The sequence below is a fragment of the Chiloscyllium plagiosum genome, unplaced genomic scaffold (assembly GCF_037043375.1).
Source record: "Chiloscyllium plagiosum isolate Xiang-an unplaced genomic scaffold, Cpla_swu_hap1 HiC_scaffold_46, whole genome shotgun sequence".
NCBI lineage: Eukaryota > Metazoa > Chordata > Chondrichthyes > Orectolobiformes > Hemiscylliidae > Chiloscyllium > Chiloscyllium plagiosum.
In genome coordinates this window covers 61,945,068-61,951,935 of record NW_028270184.1, presented here as the reverse complement: position 1 = coordinate 61,951,935, position 6,868 = coordinate 61,945,068, and positions in this window count along the sequence as shown.

Sequence of the window (6,868 nt, the reverse complement as noted above, 5' to 3'; positions counted from 1 at the left end):
CCATTAATAGTTTGAAGCATTGCTAATCATTTGGATGGCTTGTTGCTGTTAGTTTCTTTGTGTAGCAGTACCCGGTGCCTTCCTATCTGGGCCCTCATTTGTTTAGAAGATACGTCTATCCAGAATAACGTCGGCTTGTATAACAATAGGTAAAAACATCTGTTTCCCACTTGTACGGAGACACAGGAACAAACCCTAATTAAAGAGGTCATAAAGATCAGAGTGGCCTCCGGAGAGGCCCAGATGGAAAGAATATGCCGAAGATGACCTGCAGTGGGATGACGTCAAACGACCTTATAAGGCCAGAGGATAGCATTCTATCACGGACAAGGCCGGATAAGCAGGAATGGTGGGATCAGACTTAGGGAAGTGAATGATGTAAATGGTGGTGTTGGGGAGGAAACAATGAAATAAGAAAAAATATGTAGGGACCCAAATTATATAAATTTCGAGAGTTTGTTGAATTTGGTGTGTTTTTGTCCCTGCCTTGTGGACATTGCACCCACTTGCAAGTGTAAAATAAAGGACACTGCTGATTCACATTTTCGTCTCAGACTGCAATTATTGAAGTGAGTGAGCTTTGTTTCTCACACTGTCCCTCCGTCAATCTCTCTGTCTCTCACAGCCGCCCCTCCTTTCTCCACCAACCCCAAAACCCCATCAAACAGTCCCCCGTCTCTGGCTGTCCCACTCCCCCCTTGTCTCCCAATCTCCCCCTTCCCATGTAGACCCACAGCTCCTGGGTTGGAGGACAAGGTGCACAGACTAACACACCTTTTGACTGACTGCTGTCATGCACAGAAAGATCCAACTCTGCAACCATTCCCCAGCCACACATACTGTCCTTTTCCCTCCATATGTGTCCTTCTTCCTCTCCCTCTTTCTCACTGCCCATCTCTCTCTCTCTTCAATTTCTCCATCCCCACTCTCTCCATGTCTCTCTTTCTCTTTTTGTCACCCGCCCCTTATCTTTTTCTTCATTTCAGACTCAATGAGAAAAGTACTTTTATGTCCCTTACACTAACCCCCTCCCCACACTCGGGGTAACATTCGGGAGAGACCAGGAAAAGGTTGATCCCCCGCATTAACTGGACAGCATCCAGCGACACAGAGACAAACTCTTCCCATGTCCCTTCCCCAGTCGCTGAGACAGGGGTCTAGGGAGACAGAGGGAGAGAAACTACAAGAGAGAAAGAGAGATGGGTAGATAGGCAGTGAGAGGGAGGGAGAGAATAAGAGAAAGACGGGCAGGCAGAGGGTGGGAGAGAAAGTGAGAAGAACTGAAAAAGAGCAGGAGAGAGGCAGAGAGAGAAAGGGCGAGAGAGAGAGTAAGACGCCAGGAAGATAACTAAAAGTCAGACAGATACAAGGTGAAAAAGGGGAGGCAAAGACAGGGAGTGAAGATCAAATAGACAGCAAGAGAGAAATCCCAAGGAGAGATATAGGACAGAGAGAGATAGAGGAGTTGCAGCAGCATCATAGAGCTGAGAGAGTGGAGTGGGGTGGGGGGCGCTCCTGCGATGCAACGAGAATGATTTACAGACAAGAAAGGCAAGATCCCACAGAGCTGAGAGAAAGATGCAGGGAGAGATGAGCAAGTTGTTGGTTTTGTGGAAGATTGAATGATTAAGCATTCCTGAAAAACATGATGGGGTGTCAAAGGGGAGAGTGTTGTAGGAAGGGAATCTGCAGGGAAATGTCAACAGGGCAGAGATATGAAGGATGTTGTGAGATAGGGATTGAAGGAAAAATGTGGGAGAGACAGCTGGGAACACAGAAATATCCATAAGAGCTCTCATGGGAGTGGGAAGCAGTGAGATCGGTAGGATCAGACTGTGCAGCTGCCCTCTCTAGCATTTTGCGCCTTTGTCTCTCCTCAGTGTAGAGCTCTCATCTTGTGGTAAAATTCCCACAGACAGCCTGAATCCCACAATGTATGTGTGTGTGTGTGTGTGTGTTCGTGCTCTCCGGTTCCAGCTCCTGTCTGATGATTCCGTATAGCAGAATAATTTGATTCTCTGTTTCTGTACTGTCTGGGTTTCAGCTCCCAAATCAAATGCTAAATCATCCACGATCCTATTGAATAGTATGGCTGGCTCGAGGGGCTGAATGGTCTCCACCTGTTCCTATTTCGGATGGTCTTATGTTCTTAACACTAACTCCCAGCTCTTGGCCCCCATACTGGAGGTTATGATTCCACAAGGGCCTGATCTGTGGAGTGCTGCACTCTTCCGTGAGTCTCGGAGGGAACCAGCCTGATTTGGATTGGAGTTGCAGCCTCTCAGTGAGAAGTGAAATCTCCTTGAGGTTCCCCTCAGTCTCTCACTGTAAGGTGGAGCAGGCCAGTCACGGGGAAGCCAACAGCAGGTCAGGCTTGCCATGTCCTCCAGCTCCATTTCAGAAAGCTACGTGGGAGGGGCTTGTTTCCTTCATCAGCTTCCCGTGTTCTCCCTTTTGGGTTAGGGTGGGGCCGAATGGCCTTGCTCCTGGCTCCTATTGAGATGCAGGCTGGCTATGATTGGGTTATAGAGGGCATGCCCCTGGAGTGAAGTCAGTTAGCTCAGTTGGCTGAACAGTTGGTTTATAATGCAGAGTAAAACCAATAGTGTGTGTTCAATTCCCACACCAGCTGGGGTTACCCTGAAGGACTCTCCTTCCCAACCTCTCCCCTCAGATGGGGAATCGTGACGCTCTGATTAAAACACCACCAGACACCGCTCTCTAATGAGGAGCTGTCCCATGCTCTGGTAAGACTATGGTGACATTAAATTGGTTTGTACCTGGGGCACTGTGTGCAGGACTAGTCACTGCATTGCCAGAGGGATGTCAGTGTGTGGGGAAGATTTACTGGATGAATCCCCACTGGAATGAACGGCACTCTCTTTCCCCCAGTTAATTCACTCTTGCAGCCTTTGTGTCTTTGGAGACACGAGGACCAATTCATCTGAAGCAGCAGCTGGATTTTATATTCATGAGCACCCAATAAGATTGGCTAGTTTACAAGCACACACACACACACACACACACTCCCTCAAACACACACAGACACACTCTCACAAACACATACACAAAGGACCCCGCCACACACAGGTACTCTCACACACACAGACACACGCTCCCTCAAACACAAACACAGACACACTCTCACACACACATACACACAGGCATAACTCTCTCACACACATACACACACAAGCACACACTATATCTCTCACACACATACACACACAGATATACGCTCCCTCAAAAACACACACGGGCACACTCTCTCACACATACACGCAGACACACTCTCTCTCACACAGGCACACTCTCTCTCACACACACAGACACTCTCTCTCACGCACACACAGACACACTCTCTCACACACACATACATACACTCTTTCTCATTTACACACACACTCTCTCTCACACACACACTCATTCTCTCACACACCCACTCACTCTCACGCACACAGACACTCTCTCACACACACACACTCTCTGTCTCTCACACACTCATAGACACTCTCTCTCACACACACACTCTCTGTCTATCACACACAGACATTCTCTCTCATATACATACACACAGACAGACACACAGACACACGATCCCTCAAACACACACAGACACACTCTCTCACATACACACATAAACACACAGTTACTCTCTCTCTCACAAACATACACACGCAGACACACGCTCCCTCAAACACACACAGACACACTCTCTCATATACACACATAAACGCACAGTTACTCTCTCTAACACACACATACACACACTGACACACACTCTCTCTCACACAGACACACTCACTCTCTCTCTCTCACACACACATGGACACACACTCTCTCACACACACACACACACTGACACACACTCTCTCACACACACCGACGCTCTCTCTCTCACACACATAAACACACTGTTACACTCTCTCACACACACACGCAGACACATGCTCCCTCAAATATGCATAGACACACTCTCTCTCACACACACACTGACACACACTCTCTCTCTCACACAGACACACTCACTCTCACACTCACATGCACACAGACACACACTCTCTCACACACACATCCACACTCTTTTCACACAAGACAATCTGTCATACACACACATAGACACACAGACACACCCTCTCTCACACACATACACACTCTCTCACACACACACCCTCACTCACACACGTGCACACAGAGACAAACAGACCCTCAAACACAGACACATCTACACACTCTCACATGAACATGCACTTTCTCTCTCACGCACAAATACAGACACACAGAAATACACATGCATCCACTCTTTCACACACACAAACACGGGCAGTCTCTCTCTCTGTCTCTCTCTCTCTCACACACACACCCACACACAGCTGTACAGGCATGGTTGAGGTATTGCTGGAAAAATGATTTCTCCGAGGACAGAACCCTGATCTCACATGATGACTGCTCCAGGGGGACAGACAGCAGTTACAGATGACTTGTTGGATCTTCCTGTGCACCAGTTCTTGCATCGACAGCATTAGTCTGTTTGGGTGCCTGCTTTTCGAAAGGGTCTCCAAGAAACAAGTGACAATAGATTGATGAAAGTTTTCCTCCAAACCATGTTTCAGACGCATTCTGCTGTTATCTTTCACTGATTGTTTAAAATGATCTGAATCTTCTGAAATGGGGAGTGGCTTCCATTTCAAATTACGACACCAGAGCGGCTCGGGGACCCTGAGGAAATGATCAGGAAATTGCACCTGTTCCTTTCTATCCTCTGCAAACTGTACCACCAGATAGTGCTCCCTCAATATCTCAGATAGTTCTCCCTCAATATCTCAGATAGTTCTCCCTCAGTACCTCAGATAGTGCTCCCTCAATACCTCAGATATTTCTCCCTCAGTACCTCAGATACTGCTCCCTCAATACCTCAGAAAGCGCCCCCTCAGTACCTCAGATAGTTCTCCCTCAGTACCTCAGAAAGTGTTCCCTCAATACCTCAGATAGTTCTCCCTCAATACGTCAGATAGTTCTCCCACAGTACCTCAGATAGTTCTATCTGAATACCCCAGACAGTTCTCCCTCAACACATCAGATAGTGCTCCCTCAGTACCTCAGATAGTTCTATCTGAATACCCCAGACAGTTCTCCCTCAACACATCAGATAGTGCTCCCTCAGTACCTCAGATAGTTCTACCTCAGTTCCTCAGAAAGTGTTCCCTCTATACCTCAGAAAGTGCTCCCTCAGTACCTCAGGTAGTGCTCACTCAATACCTCAGAAAGTGCTCCCTTAATATCTTGGATATTGCTCCCTCAATACCTCAGATAGTGCTCTCTCAGTACCTCAGAAAGTGCTCCCTCAATATCTCAGATAGTTCTCCCTCAATATCTCAGATAGTTCTCTCTCAATCCCTCAGGAAGTGTTCCCTCAATATCTGAGATAGTTCTCATTCAGTACCTCAGATAGTGCTCTCTAAATACCTCTGAAAGTGCTCCTTCAGTACCTCAGATAATGCTCCCTCAATTCCTCAGAAAGTGCCCCCTGAATACATCAGAACGTGATCCCTCAATACCTCAAAAGGTGCTCCCTCAATACCTCAGAAAGTGCTCCTCAGTACCTCAGAAAGTGCTTCCTCAATACCTCAGAAAGCGCACGCTCAGTACCTCCGAAAGCGCCCCCTCAGTACCTCAGAAAGCATTCCCTCAATACTTCAGATAGTTCTCCCTCAATACATCAGATAGTTCCCCCTGAATACCCCAGATAGTTCTCCCTCAATACATCACATAGTGCTCCCTCAGTACCTCAGATAGTTCTACCTCAGTACCACAGAAAGTGGTCCCTCAATACCTCAGATAGTACTCCCTCAGTACCTCAGAAAGCGCCCCCTCAGTACCTCAGATAGTTCTCCGTCAGCACCTCAGAAAGTGTTCCCTCAATACCTCAGATAGTGCTCCCTCAATACCTCAGGCAGTTCTCACTCAGTACATCAGCTCGTTCTCCCTGAATACCCCACATAGTTATCCCTCAATCCGTCAGATAGATCTCCCTCAGTACCGCAGATAGTTTTCCCTGAATACCCTAGATAGTTCTCCCTCAACACATCAGATAGTACTCCCTCAGTACCTCAGATAGTTCTCCCTCAGTACCTCAGAAAGTGCTCCCTCTATACCTCAGAAAGTGCTCCCTCAGTACCTCTGATAGTGCTCACTCAATACCTCAGAAAGTGCTCCCTTAATATCTCGGATATTGCTCCCGTAATACCTCAAGTAGTGCTCCCTCAGTACCTCAGAAAGTGCTGCCTCAATATCTCAGATAGTTGTCCCTCAATATCTCAGATAGTTCTCCCTCAATCCCTCAGGAAGTGCTCCCTCAATATCTGAGATAGTTCTCATTCAGTACCTCAGATAGTGCTCTCTAAATACCTCTGAAAGTGCTCCTTCAGTACCTCAGATAGTACTTCCTCAATACCTCAGACAGTGTTCCGCAATGTCTCAGATAGTTCTCCCTCAGTACCTCAGAAAGTGCTCTCTCAATACCTCAGAAAGTGGTCCCTCAATGCCTCAGATAGTGCTCCCTCAGTACCTCAGAAAGTGCTCCCTCAATCCGTCTGAAATTGCTCCCTCCGTACTTGAGAAAGTGCTCCCACAGTACCTCAGATAGAGTTTCCTCAATTACTCCGATAGTTCTCCCTCAGTACCTCAGATAGATAGTGCTTCCTCAGTACCTCAGGTAGTGCTTCCTCAGTACCTCAGATAGTGCTCCCTCAGTACCTCAGAAAGTGATCCCTCAGTCCCTCATACAGTGCTCCCTCAATTCCTCAGAAAGTGCTCCCTAAATATCTCAGATAGTTCTCCCTCAGTACCTCAGATAGTACTCGCTTAA